Source organism: Ammospiza caudacuta, chromosome Z (assembly GCF_027887145.1).
Source record: "Ammospiza caudacuta isolate bAmmCau1 chromosome Z, bAmmCau1.pri, whole genome shotgun sequence".
Lineage (NCBI taxonomy): Eukaryota > Metazoa > Chordata > Aves > Passeriformes > Passerellidae > Ammospiza > Ammospiza caudacuta.
In genome coordinates this window covers 85,563,795-85,578,019 of record NC_080632.1, presented here as the reverse complement: position 1 = coordinate 85,578,019, position 14,225 = coordinate 85,563,795, and positions in this window count along the sequence as shown.

The window sequence follows — 14,225 nt, the reverse complement described above, 5'->3', positions numbered from 1 at the left end:
TTGCTATTTCCATTTAACCTTTTCATAACTTTAGAATAAAAAGCCTCCAGAATCACAGAATAAGGATGGTTAGGGTGGGAAAGGACCTTCAAGTCCATCCAGTGCCACCCCCATCCATGGGCAGGGACATCTCCCACCATCCCAGGCTGCTCCAAGCCCCATCCAGCCTGGCCTGGGGCACTGCCAGGGATCCAGGGGCAGCCACAGCTGCTCTGGGCACCCTGGGCCAGGGCCTGCCCACCCTCCCAGCCAGCAATTCCTAATTCCCAAAGTGCCAAAATCTGTGCCTGCCCTCTGGCAGTGGGAGCCATTGCCTGGGTGCTGTCCCTGCCTGCCTTGTCCCCAGGGGCTGTGCAGCTCTCCTGGAGCCCCTGGAGGCCCTGGCAGGGGCTCTGAGGTGTCCCTGGAGCTTCTCTGGTGCAGCTGAACAGCCCCAGCTGGGCCAGGCTGGCTCCAGAGCAGAGGGGCTCCAGCCCTGGCAGCAGCTCCGTGGCCTCCTCTGGACTCATTCCAGCAGCTCCAGGTGTTATGTTGGGTGCCATAGAGGTGAACACAGGAATCCAGGTGGGAATGCTGAGTCCAGCCCCTCTCCAAGTTTCTGCATCACTGCATCAAAGACATTGTTCAGTGTTCAGCATCAGAACAGACCTATTGTGGTTTCCTGGAAGTGAATGTGAAAACACATTTAGGCTGGCTATTGCATCTCTTGTTTTGTCATAGTTGGGTTTACAGCTGGGTTTGATGATCTCAAGGGTCTCTTCTTCCTCAGATGATTGAATGATTTGGCAATCACAGGCCCAAGTACAGGCTGGGTGCAGAATGGATCAAGAGCAGCCCTGGGAGAGGGAGCTGGGGGTGCTGTGGGTGAGAGCTGGGCCTGCCCCAGGCTGAACCCCCTGCCCTGGGCTGATCCCCAGCGTGGGCAGCAGGGCAGGGGGATCCTGCTCCTGTGCCCCTGGGCTCAGGTGAGAGCCCACCTGCAGAGCTGCCCCAGCCCTGGCTCCAGCAGCACAAGGAGCTGGAGCTGCTGCAGCCAGTGCAGAGGAGGCCACGGAGCTGCTGCCAGGGCTGGAGCCCCTCTGCTCTGGAGCCAGCCTGGCACAGCTGGGGCTGTTCAGCTGCACCAGAGAAGCTCCAGGGACACCTCAGAGCCCCTGCCAGGGCCTCCAGGGGCTCCAGGAGAGCTGCACAGCCCCTGGGGACAAGGCAGGCAGGGACAGCACCCAGGCAATGGCTCCCACTGCCAGAGGGCAGGCACAGATTTTGGCACATTGGGAATTAGGAATTGCTGGCTGGGAGGGTGGGCAGGCCCTGGCCCAGGGTGCCCAGAGCAGCTGTGGCTGCCCCTGGATCCCTGGCAGTGCCCCAGGCCAGGCTGGATGGGGCTTGGAGCAGCCTGGGATGGTGGGAGATGTCCCTGTACATGGATGGGAGTGGGACTGGATGAGCTTTAAGGTCCCTTCTGGCCCAAACTACTCTGGGATTAGAGGAGAGCTCTGTCTCCTTTACAAAAAAATTAGGTGAGCTAGAATTTAATCCTAGCATTCCTCCATCATATTCCTGCTGATCTCAACCATGCATTCTCTGAGTCTAAAATAAATACAATTTAGTTTCCCACACATCAGCATCCAGCATATAAAGATGTAAGCCAAACTTTGTGTGGTAGCCCAAGGCTTTTTTGTTCTTGTTTTCTCTTTGCAATACTCTGTTCAAAAGTGCCAAATTACTAATTATAACACAGAACATAATCTAAATCCATTTTAGGCAGTTTTGCTCATGTGTGCAGGAGGAGTGTTATATTTTTGACAGCCCTTGGTATTGTGGGGATATTATTTTATTTTTTTCCCAAAGCAGCTTCACTGTCAGGTGGCCCCTCACCTTCACTGTCAGGTGCACTGTGGTGCTTTTTTTGCTGGTGCAGGGCAGGGTAGGTGAATGGTGATCACCTGAAGCAAGGCATGTCCAGCAGGGAGCCATCAGCACATCATGCGTGGCCGAGGGAATCCAAAATTCACACTGGAATTTAAGCTTGTTTCAACAAACTTAGCAACAAACATCAAAATAAACTTCTTGGATTCCATGCAGAAGGCCTCACCTAGGGATTAATTTCAATTAAATTCAATTTAATTCTATTCAATTCAAAAAGTCACGGCAGCCATTTGAGATTTCCTTGTGTCTACTTAAATCCTTTAAAGTAAAGCTATGAGTAAAATACTTATTCAGAACAAGTGATTTGGACACAACTCTATGTTTGAATTGCTAAAAACCATCTCTCATTGCATTCTGTGTTTCCTTGGGCTGGTGGCTTACATTCCAGCCAAAGGTTGGGATCTTGGATTATATTAAGCTCCTAAAAAAAAGCCATTAAAGCACCTTCAAAACAGTACTATACAGTACCAAAAAGGAAAAGGTCCATGCATAGCCATATTTTATGGTTGCCTTTTCCATGTAGAGAATATTAAAAATAAACCCAAATATTTTATTAAATCTCTGGCCACTTGTCACAGTGATGTGTTAGGATTTCCCTTCTCCCGTGAAGAGTTAAAGAAATTTACACATCCCCTGGAAACCCTTTTCCTGTGGGTTTTAACAAACCTGAGGAGAATGTGAGTTACAAAGGGAACTAGTCAGTTTCTTAATTTTCCCTTCTCTTAGCATTCGGAGCTGCACAGAAAGTGCTGATGTGCTTCCAGGCATTGCTCTTCCAGAGGCTGACTGGAATTCAATCTTTTTGGGTACACTGGAATCCGTGAGGGCCCACAGAAATCTCATTTTGATTGCACAGACACAGCATTTGTATCAGCATTGCACTGACACTGACACCTTGAGAAGAGGCAGGGAGGCAGTGCTGGTGTCTCTTTCTAGTAGGAAATAAAAAATTCCCTCTTTTCTTAGACCAGGTGTGTGCTTTGTGTGCTGCACCATGCTCGCATCCTGTTATCTCCCTGGCAGATCCAGTGCAGTACATTCCCAGCACATTATTTCAGATTGTGGCATTCCTGACACACAGATTTGGCACTGACCAGGTTGTAAAAGGACAATTGGATATGTTATTGCAGGTAACAGACTGCTCATATTCTTCTTCTGTCCCACATTTTTCACACTGTTCTTTTTTTTTCTAATATGTACAGAAAGCATGGACCTATTTAAAAGAAGGTTGGATGTCCTAAGGGTTAACCTGTTAAACTAAAAAAAAAAAAAAGTCTACGCTTACTCTCTTGCAATCAAATCAAAAAAACCAGTGTTTTACCTTAAAGACAGGATCCAGAACTAGCTGGCAGAATGTCCTCAGCTACTTCTTTCCATCTGGGCTAGAGGCTGATTTGCTGAGTTTTCCAATTGCTGGATCAAAATATCTGAAGAAGATGTTTATTTTGACTCATCCAGTTTGAACTCGCGGAGTATCCACTTCCCCTGCAAATTTCCACTCAGTTACTTTTAAAAGAAAGCTTTGCAAACTTTCACACTTAAGCAGAGATTCAAATAACAGAAGGTGGCTCATTTCAGTATAGAATAACTGCTAGAAGTCTGCGGAGGCAAAGGATGGGTTTTTTGTTAATTTAGCCCTTTGATGTATTGACTGATTGATTGATTTTACTATAAACACTCATTTTTCCAGGTTGGACAGGGTTTGGAACAACCTGGTCCAGTGGGAGTGTCCCTGCCCTTGGCAAGGGGTTGGAATAGATGACTTTTAAGGTCTCTTCCTACCCAAACCATTCTGAGATTCTTTAATTTCTTGTCTTTTACAGGGAAATAGGCACTTAAAGTAACTTTGCTGTCCAGAATTCTCCTAGTCCACCCTGTTACCTGTAACTGCCTCTTGAAGCCTTGCTAAAATAATTTAGAAAGAGAAATCCTGGAGGAACCTGTGAGCTACCTGAGTCAGGGTAGGCCAATTTATTATAAGGCACCAAAAGACAAGTAAATACATTGAACTTTCACACTTGTATAAATCACTCTGTTAACAGCAAGCTGTGTACACAGCTAATAGCAAATTGATTTCAACAATTTCAGGTATAATAAATTCACAAAAATACTCAGTGGAATCATAAGACTGTGTTTGGTCCATAATCTTGTGTTTGTACATTAATTTTACCTGCGCAGGCCAATGAAATAATTCAGGTTCTGAAGCTGTGATGGCGACTCTTTTCTCTCTGCTCCTGCAGAGAAGAGAAGGCACACTCGGAATACCCGCACGACAGGAAATTTCCCATCTCAGTGTCGCGGTTAAACACTCAGATGTTTAAATATTCTCGTTGCAGGAGTTCCAAACTCCCTGCAGGGGCTGCCTGTGGGAGTTTAGCTCAGCAGAAGCGCTTGTATGCGCCGCTGACATCCTCAGAGTGTCACTGTGGTACCTCAGCATGCATCTATGTGCAGCCTCCCCTCTGCCTCCTCTCCACCCCAGAGCCCTCTCACCATCTCTTCTGCTTCATTCCAAGCAAGAGTTTCCTTCCATACGGCGGGAATATTTATAGCAAAGGTTAAATTGAAACTTGAGAAATGCATCTGTAAGGCTCCGAGTAGGATCTGGGGGATTATAGCTTTGTGGTGAGTGTTAATTGAATGGTTGGTGAACATTCTCTGGCATTTAGAATGGAGGTGGCTCACTCCTGCCGCACAGAGGGAACTGGCCTGACTTTGGGGTGGCTGAGATCCATGGAATATAAGAACCAGAGTAAAATCCTTAGCTCAGAGACCTTTGTTTCAGTAACTGGGTATGCTGCAGTCAATTTTAGCCTTAAAACAAGCCAGTATGGGAGAATTCCATCTGAACAAAGGGAAACAGAGCACAAAACTGGTGAGAAAGTTGGTCTTGTACCTCTTTGCTGAAAACAAATAGTATCTGAACCAGCACAGTTCTGACAATTCCTCACCTTAACAGCTAGACCACCACAGAAAACTTCCAATTGACCTTGCTTTTTTATTTTACAGTCCTCATCTGCAACACAGGAAATACAGTTTGTCTTTCTGTCCAACTATGCTTCCAGAGGTATCCAGCACATTATCATATAATTACTGACGGAAAAACAGAGACTTACATCTTCAGATCAGAACGGAGCAAATTAAATATCCCCTCAGTCAGGAATAGCAGAAAGGCCACGTTTCTTGTTGTGCAAGTGACAGAAGCAGCAAAGCGAGGCACAGAAAGCCAATCTTATGGATTTAAAGGCCAGCAGCTCCCCTTCACAGTTTGCCCCAGGCAGATGTCTGATATTTGGGGTTTGAACGACGCTGAGAAACCACCTTGAGGATACACAATTTGTCACCAGAGCATGGCCTGTTTGTGAATTCTCCCCTCCCTCCCAGTTGCTTTCACTCCCCAGTTGTTTGGTCTGAAATAACGTCCCCAAAAGAAAGAACGTGGGACAATGAGGGGGAAAGGGGACTGAAGAATGACTCTGAACTGCATTAAATGCATGCAGTTATTTTGCTTCAAGGCTGGTGCTCTCCAAAACTGGGTTTCAACCACAGCAAAGCTTTTATATCTTCTTCACCACACTATCACTCATTGGTCCATTTTCACCTTCTCCATATGTGGGAGTGGCGGCAGTGACATTTTCTACACCATTCTGGTAAAGTTCCTCCAGGTACAGGTGCAATCCCAGCAAAAAGAATGATCCATTTTGTTCATCATCAGTATGGGTTTGATGTGTTCTGCAGTAGCCTGTCACAGAGCTGTCTCTGTCTGTACACAAACCCCTTAATAAAATACAACCACAATTAAAAATGGTATTATATATGGGCAAGACATCTAATCTGCTTGAGAAGAGTGGTGAGAGGGAAAGTCAAACTGGTACCAAATAATTTTCAGTTGTCTGTACTTCTCTAATGGAAGGAGAATAGAGACAGGCACCTCCACTCTCCAGGATTTTGCTGAAAGATCAACTTTATTTCCTGCATTTCTTCATTCCTACAAACATATATTTACTCTATATTCAACCCACAGGTTGGGTATGAAGTGCTACAATCTCCTAAGAGAGAGGAAAGGCCATGGGCTAAAATTCATGTCAGAATTCATATCATCCAAAGTTAAACTGTTAGAGAAACAAGCTTCCCCCATCACTTGTGAAATTTTTTCCCCTTTAGAAGATAAAAGTAAAACACACAGAGTTCTTTCCAGCAGAAGAGCATGTTTACCTGAAACAGCCAGTCACAACAGGGGCACCATCAGCGACAGGAGGCTGCTGTGAATTCAGAGAAGAAATTGACATTTCCTGGGAAGCCAATTAAGTTAATAAGAAAACTCAAACCATCCCTGAACTGTCTGATGAAGGTCAAGGTGCTCTCTGAGAGTCTACAATTCCCAGAAATTGCCCTGTAAGAGTAGAAAATAAAAATAATGAATTAATAATGTTTCATTTTGTGCTGATTTTATAGGTTTCATTGGTTGGGCAATTACTGTGCCAACAGTTATGGTGCCAGTGCTTCTCAATATACTTTAATATTTCAATTCCTGAAGTTATTAGGATCTAAAACTCTGGGGTTTTGTAATTAATTTTTATTCTTATTCAAAACCAACACCCTAACCTTATAGTCAGCATGACATCTCTGTGAGACACTTGTAGAGCAATGCTCCAATTCACTTTAAAATTTATTAACTTTAAAACTTTGCAGTTGCAGACTTCAAATATAGAGGAAATAACAAGGCACAGCCCTCTAGTGTAAGAAATCCACGAAAAATGAAGGATACTACAAAGAAACTCTCCAAAAGCATCTTCCTCCATACTGAGGAGCAGGTGGGAATGGTGAGTGAGTACCACATAAAAGCTCAGCCCCAAAACTGCTGAGATTTCACTCTGAGGACTGTGAGCTTCTGTTCTGTAGTGCAGAGCTTGAGGCACATGTCAAGTTAAAAAAGATCTGGCAAGAGGCAAGGCTTTCAGCAGAGCCCTCTTCTGTCTTCAGGTTTTAAAGAAAAAGACAGGAAGAGAAGATACAATCAGAATTTACGTAGATTGAATTATGACACATTTTTCTTGCTCTTTTTCTGCGTCTGTGAATCAGATTCCTCAAGCTCTGGCTGAAGAAATCATGCTCTGCACACCAAGGAGTCTGACAAGGTTGATTTGTTCTGCTCTACTGTGAAATTCACCCTGAGGAGGGAGGAAAAAAATAATGAAAAATCAGCTATTGCTTTCTTTCAAAGTATACAAATGATACGAAGTTTTAAATTTTTACTGTCGTTAAATTCACAACCTAAAGAGGAAATGAGGTTGCTCATGATTTTAAGCTCAGTATTACAAATATCCATTCACATTTTTGTCTTGTTTGTGCGAGTAAAAAGAGCGGAGGCATAACTTAAAATAAATCCCTGGTTTTGTACCACGAAATGTCAACCAGCACAGAAAACGAGGAGCCCACTTGCAGAGACAGAACAGCTCATCCCTTCCAAATGTTCCAAACGGAGGGTTTGGTGCGCGCAGCTGAGAGCTGCAGCTCTCTCTCTCCAGAGCTCCATCCTTCTCCCCTGCTCCGCTCCCAGCCCTGCTCCTCGCCGTGCCAAGCCCTGCTCCCTCTCCAGATCCCCATCCCCAGGATCCCAGGTGAGCCCAGCCTCCAGCACACCCTCCTGGCTCTCTCTTCCTTTTGGGGACAAAACCACCAAATCCAGAAACTGGTGGTCCAACTCAGCCAAAAAAACCTCTTAAATAATTAATAAGCCAAGAGCAGAATTTTTAGAGCCCCTTTCACAAATTTCCCCTGAAAGAAATAGTTCTTATTTCCATAATTCTTCTGTCTCTTTCTAAGAGCATCTCCCCTCTTCCAGCTTGTAAAAAAAAGAAAGGAAAGAAGAAATCTTGGCCCCCCAGAAGTGCTGGTATTTATCTGTTAAGCACATTAGACACCTTAGCAAAGGTAGGTGAGATGTTTCTAATCTTGGCCTGTCTCAGTCTGTCACAAGCACCTTTAATTGGTTATTCCTGCAAATCCTCTTAATGCAGGAAGCGCTTCACAGGGACAGGGAAAAGGACAGGAGTGGGAGGGAAAAATTATAGGGAATAGCAAACAAACAAGCACAGAAATCCCATGTTGCAGCAGTGGTTTGTACTTGTTGATCAAGGGAAGAAAAATGCCCCATAAGAAACACCTAAATAGGCTCCTTGTCTGAGCTGGAGTCACAAATGACTGAAAAATCAAATTAAACACGCTTTTCTACTGCTACACCAACAGAAGTTTCCAACACAGCTGGAGTGCTAATGAGCACATCTTCCTCCAAGGATAAGATATTAATTTAAAATATCAACCAGCCAAGCTCAAAATATAATTAAATGTAAGAGACAAAACAGGATTATTTTGTGCATAGACAGATACACTGCAGAAATAAATTACTGCATGTTCTCTTACTAACTTTGGATCTTTAGTTCCATTTTTTTAATTGTATGTTTTCTCAGAAATTGGTTCTCATTAAAATAGTCAAGTTCTGTTTGGAAATGAGAAATATCTGAGCAGCAGCTTGGCCTCTTCACCCAAAAATGTGTTATTTCCCCACAGTCCTTTTCATTTATAGTTTCTTTCCTACTTAAAAGTCTGTAGAAAGCAACCAACCAACCTCTCCCTCTTTTGCCACCAAGAGAAACTTAGTATAAACAAGACAATTTTTACTGTATGTTTACACTTTTGTCAGTGATCCACTTCATATGAAAGTACCTCATTTCTGAATTTGATTCACTGGGTTATTTTTCAGCTTAATAAAGAAACAATTGTATTCCTTTTCCATAAAGTTCCACAGTGTCCTTGCATCCAAAGTCTCACTCAGAGTAACACTTACATACTTCTTCCGAACTTCTTTGAACTATTTATTTCTTCTCTTTCTTTTCGATTTACAGATGGCACCACTTTTCTACTTTTATAATTTTCCCTGTTTATTAAGTTGTGCTGTGCTAAAATAATATAAAATCAAGACTCTTAGCTAGAATTATGTATAGTTCCATAAGTATGCTATGTACACTTGTTTCATAATGCAAATAAATACCTAAGTGTTGAAAAATGCTCTCTACCTGCTCTTTGTTCTTCCTAATTTTACACTTTGGTGATGGTGCAGCTGAAATTTGTGCCAGATAAATATTTAGCTAGCAAAGATAATTGCATTTTTTCCATTTGCTTTAAGTTTCCACCGCATTTATTTGCATAGGCCACACTGTGGTTTTCTTTTGGGACAAGGAACAGAGATGGCCACAGCTGTTTATTTTTATTTCATATTTTAAGCCTTCTATAAATGTCCATTTGCACTAATTCTAAATATAAACATCATGCTCATGTAATTTCAACAGGGCTGGTTGTTATCCTGTGGCAGGAACTTCAGGATTATGTATCAATAAATGCTGTCCACTTCCAAACATTTTATTTACCATTTCATTTACACAAATTCCAGAACAGGCCTGGGTATGTGTGCTGCTCTGTAAGAGAGAAAAGCACGAGCAGCACAGTTTTTTTGGTCCTAAATACAATTGAAAACACATATTGAGATTAAAAATTATCAGCGACTTTAATTTTAAATTATTCTAATTGAAGAGAATTTTACAGAATTTCTGTTCTGCTGTGTCAGTTAGGAACCAGATCAAAGATATCTTGCCATGAGATTCTTGCTGCAGAGGGATTAAGATCCTTAACCAGCAAGCAAGAAATAATTGAGGTGAAAGCAGTATCTGTAAAAAGGAGAAATATTACCACAGTTTCATGGCCAGAATGGGCAGAAAATTACCTTCCTTCCTTGTAACTTCTATCTGACATTTTTTGGTTATCTCACATTGCAGTGCTGCCTCCGGACTGGACTTCTTCTGCAAGGCATCTCTTCCTCTTAAAGATGTTGAAATTTTTATTGTATTGAACAAGTATATGCTTCACCTCAGAAATAAATATCCTGAAAGCCAAAGAAAAATGAGAACACTTACAAAAGCTGACATGGGTAACTAGAATGTCCATTTCAATAAAAAGTAACATTAATACAAGGAAAGATTACAAGAATTTGAGAAAAAAAATTTAAGAAGGGAAAGAATTTTAATAGCATTAATTCTCAAGAAATGCAAAGGTGTGAAAGCATCTGTTTTTCCACTGGTTCACTAGAATAAAAAAAAAGCTCAGAGTGAGCGAAACATATTACAAGAACTGCAGTGATTTAAAAGAATCATAAAATCCCAGAATGGTTTGGGTTGAAAAGGACCTTAAAGCTCATCCAGTGCCACCCCCTGCCATGGGCAGGGACACCTCCCACTGTCCCAGGCTGCTCCTGGGACAATCTGGCCTTGGACACTTCCAGGGATCCAGGGGCAGCTACAGCTGCTCTGTTCAGCATGGACTGACAGTGGGAGAGAGCTTTCCTTTTAGTTAGTTTTTAGTTGGCTGAGGCAGAGAAGTTCCCTGGACTGTGCTTTTTCTTTTTCTTGGAAGTTTCTCACACCTGCTCTGGACTGAAAACCCAGAAGAACACCAGGAGGTCACACCTGTGGCCCACTGGAGCCTGGGACACAGCACTTTCCAGCACAGGAGGGACTGATAAGAGACTGAGCGAGCTGAGCTACACCCCACAAAAAGGACTTTCTAAATTTGCCATCTCTTCAGAACAGCAAGAGGCTTTGTTGTTTAATATTAATTTTTTTTATGCTTGTAAATACTTTGCTCGCCAAATAATCAGTTTTTTCCACTTTCCTCCAAGGAAATATTTTACCAAACCTGTTGAGGGACAAGCCACTTGCATCTGCTTTCTAGAGAGATCCCTTTGGAAATTTCCTCCCAAATTTGCCCTAAACCAGGAAAAGAGCCTTTACCTGTATCCCTGACACAACTCCATGCTGTGGTGTTCCAAGGGCCCCCTCTTGCCGTGGGTTTTCCCTCTGAGGATGTTTAGTTTTGATTCCTGGCTTGGAGCAGGTAGTCAGTGCCATAACCCCCCATTAGTTACCTTTAAAAATGAGTTAAATGACTGATCAGCTCTCTGTTGGAATGCAGGGATGACACCAAGTCCCATTAAAAATAACTCGCTGTCATGGAAGGCACTAAAGTAATAACAGCACTTCACGTTTCTAATACAGACTTTCATCCAAAAACGCCTTTTAGAAATATTGGGTAATTAAATTGTCAAGCGCAGAGTGAGTGTGTGAATGGCTTCACTGAAAAGCTCCAACTTCAGGGACCAAGCTAAGGGAACATTTATACAGGAATACATCCTAAGAACTGAAGGTCAGGAAAGATGAATATCAAATCAAGCACATTATTATATACGGAGGGCTATGGGTGGGATAAATGGTTGTATCAGCCCTACAGAATGAAAGGTCAGTTTTTAAAAGGACCTGTCGGCCTTGGGCATGGAAAAATGCTGCTGTAGCTTTCCACAGAGCTGCCAAAGGAGAACTTGCAGGACTTGGCTCAACTGGATGAAGTTAACACCATTACATATGTTTAAGATAACAAAATACCAAGAGTACACATTCAGAGAGTGTCAGAGCGTGGGAATGCGGAAATTCTGGCCTCCAGCATCAGAATTTTTTTTAAATTAAACAGCAATTTCAGTGGTCATAGATGTTCAGCCTGAAGCTCAAAATTACATGTTGCCTCAAGGGCATTGTTCATTTTATTAGAAAGCAGGTATTAGTTGCACCGTGCTCCTCAAAGCAGTGCCATAACAGAGGAAAAGCTGGATCTGAGAGCTCCAAACTTTCCTTGGCCAGACAATTAACAACTTCACATTGAGCAGGCTGTAAGCCCAGTGTGTTTGATGCTTTGTCAGCACCTGTACTCAAGACAAAATAATCTAAATAACCAAAGCCCTTTACTTGCCAAGAAAGAGAAGCACTCCTTTGCTCATCTCCTTCTCCTGGACTAGAGGAAATGTTCGCAAGTCACTTCTCTGCCAAGCCTTTCCTGCCCAAAGGCACATTTTTCTTTCAGCTTATCTTCAAGGGGTTATGAAGCAGATATGAAATAGCTTCCTTTAAACAAGCAGGTTGTGTCACAGCAGAGGGAAAGTGCTGTTGTTTTGTTCTGAAGAGCTGAGCAGCACTTGTGAGGGCCCTGCTTGTGCAGTCTGAACGTCAGCTCTGTGCACAGTTCTTTGTCAGCATGAAGAGTTCTTTCTGAAGACTTGATGTCTGGTAACAAAACCAGCTTTTCCTTGGGTCTGTGTGCATTTAAGTACACAATTTTTGGACCATTTTGCTGAGCTGGTGCTCAAACACAGTCCTGTACATATAACTGAAATTTATTTTCCTCTGCCTTTTATTCCTTTCCAATTTATGCCAATCTGTGCAGGAAAACAAAGCTCAGAGAAGTGTTGAAATTTTCAAAGTTAACAGGTTCCTGGAAGAAACCACACAGTGTACACTGGCATGCCAGTTTCATGGGCATTTTATTCTTTGTATGACCTCAATTCCATTTAAAAATGACAGCTCTTCCACAAATTGTCTTTCAGCTTGTTACTTACCTACAAAAACCTTCTGACAGGCCCTAACCATTCCTCTTCCCACATTTGTGGGGTTTTTTTTTGGTTTTTTTTTGTTTTTGTTTTTGTTTTTTTTTTTTTTTTTTGTTTTTTTGTTTTGTTTTTTTTGTTTTTTTTGTTTTTTTTTTTTTTTTTTGCTAGAAGCATGGTCTTTTGTGTTTCTGGAGCAATTACTGTCCTTATTCTCTCCTCCACAGCATCGCCTTCAGCCCTGGATGTGGAGAGTGCTGTACTGAACCCCCTCCTGGCTGTATCTTCAATCAATATAATCATGTAAATTGTTCCTGAAGAATGAAAGAGCTGTGTGCAATTCAGCACACATTTTAAAGGCAGAAGGGAAATTGAAGAGACATTATTTTTGTGCTTGCCTTCTGCCAGACTTGATTTCTTTAATATGCTGGGGTTTGCTTAGGAGGAGAGTCTAAAATGATTCTGGATAAGTGATCAATTGTTCTGTGTTTAGAGCACTGTAAATAAGAGCAGGCCAGCAGTTCTGGAGGATTGGAAAATATTGAAAAGAGAGGTTTGTCAAAGGGTAGCTGAGGCTTCACAAGAAGAAGCTGGTTCAAACTGCACCTAGTATTTTATCACCATTGTACAGAGGGTACAAAGACCCAGAGCCCTTATTCAGTAACACATATTGGAACAATTAAAAAATTGCTTGCCTGTTACCCCATGTGTGGCAGGATATGCCATGATGGGTCAGGGGGAGCCATTTCCTGTGTCCAGTGCTTCTCAGAGTTTTAATCCATTTTCACTTACCCTGTTTTGCCCTGGATCCACCCTTTCTCATGCATATATTCAGATTTTTCCTCTGCGTTTCATTTTGGTCTAGGTTCTACTTTCTATTAATTTCAGATCGATAGGTTTGCCTTGCTTTGTAGTGCATGGAGTACTTGGTTTTCCATGCCTTGTCTATTCAAATAAATTTTGGTAACATTCAGTGTCTTGGAGGATGGGTGTTTCTGAAGTTTATTGGTACATGGGCTTGTGTGGTCAGGCAGGACCCTCCCTGGCTATCACCCAGAGTAGCCAAGCAGAAGACAACTCAATTATCATTACTCTGCAGTTTCCACATCGGTGCTGCCTCAGATCTTGAGAATTCCAAGTACATCTGAAGAGCTCAAGCCTGCCTTCACCTGCTTGTGCACAAGTCATGAAAAATTCAATTTTGAACCGTCCCTGGATAAAAATGGCACAGCCTTAGCTTAAAACATATTTTATTCTGTAAATCAATGCATTGACTAAAGTATTTTCTCATTTGCAGTATTTTCTCATTTGCATTATTTAAGCACTGCAGTTAGTCAAGATCAATCTGCAGCCTATTTATTTTATTTACCAACTGCATTTCTCTATACCTACCACTAACAGCTCTGAGGGATCTTCTGAAGACAGAAGGTCTCATCCACATTTCAGTATATTACCTGTTTGTATTTCTAGTAATGATGATTGAGAACTAAAAACTTATAATTTTATAACACCTAAAGTCAATCTACAACAAAATATTTTACTGTTGTAAGATACCTGATGGGGGCAACAGCTTCTCTTCAGCTGGTAATTCACATACTGTCAGGGAGCAATCCTGCAGGTTTCTCATCAAGGAAGTGCTGTCTCTCAAAGTACTCAAATTATTTATCTCAAAAATACCCAAAATAACATTGTAAATCTTCTGCCTTACAACACCTCTGTGAGAATAAAAGCCTGTGATGGATAAATTCATGGGAATAAAAACGTACCTGACCAACACAGTGTTAGAAAATCTGCACAACTGATGCCAGTAAAA